We start from the raw sequence: 927 nt of genomic DNA on the forward strand, positions 1-927 counted from the left end.
TTTCACATGTCCCTGGACCTCTTTGGAAGACCACAGCGCAGGGACTGCAGTGGCTGGGTTTTCTTTGGTCATGTCCAGCTTTTTCTCTACTGTAGTACGTTCTCTGCAAACTCTCCTGAAGACTGCGAGAACAATGTTTGTAAATGGGTGTGTGTTTTTAGGAACCTTATGTTTGTGTAAACAGACATGTTTACGTGCATTTGAATGCGCGCGCGTGCGTGCGTGCGTGTGTGTCTGTGTGTGCGCGCGTGCGCGCGTGTGTGTGAGATAGCTTTGTCTGCCTCCTAATAATATGAGTCTGTTTACAGACCAATCAATAGCCCACTCTTAGAAACTCATACTTGATTTTGACCTCAGACCCCAGACCGGTCACCCGAGCACAGGTGGATATTGGATCTCGCGCTGAGGTCAGTGGTGGGCTGGTCTGTAAGGGGTGGAAAGAGCAGATCAGTCCTGTCTCCCAGGTGATTGGGAGCTTGGGCCCCAAGTCTCTTGTGGTACCAGTGTCCTCAGAGGGGAGTGTGGGAGTTAGCAACCAGACTCCAGGAACTGTGGTTTCTGTAGGGAATGTGACAGCAAGGGACTGAGGGATGGAGCACAGTGCAGTCTCTGATGAGTTCGGTGAAGCATTGTCACCGTACAGTAGAGGGATGGTATAGAGAGTGAAGATGGAGGTTCTGATATGGGCTAGAAGCTTGAGAAGGCATGTGAGTGCCAAGACGGAGGAATCCAGGGACGGGAGCTCAGGCATTACCCTGGGGCCCAGGGTTATCTGGGGATGGACCTTGAGGGTAGACATGGCCCACACAGGAACAGTAACATTAGGGATGGTGCAGAGGGCCAATTCTCCTGGGTGGTGCTGGCCCTATAGCCCGCTCTGGAACATTCTTTTTGTGATTCTGGATGAGAGTGAAACTACCCCTAGGG

The sequence above is a fragment of the Hipposideros armiger genome, unplaced genomic scaffold (genome assembly GCF_001890085.2).
Source record: "Hipposideros armiger isolate ML-2016 unplaced genomic scaffold, ASM189008v1 scaffold_2159, whole genome shotgun sequence".
Taxonomy (NCBI): domain Eukaryota; kingdom Metazoa; phylum Chordata; class Mammalia; order Chiroptera; family Hipposideridae; genus Hipposideros; species Hipposideros armiger.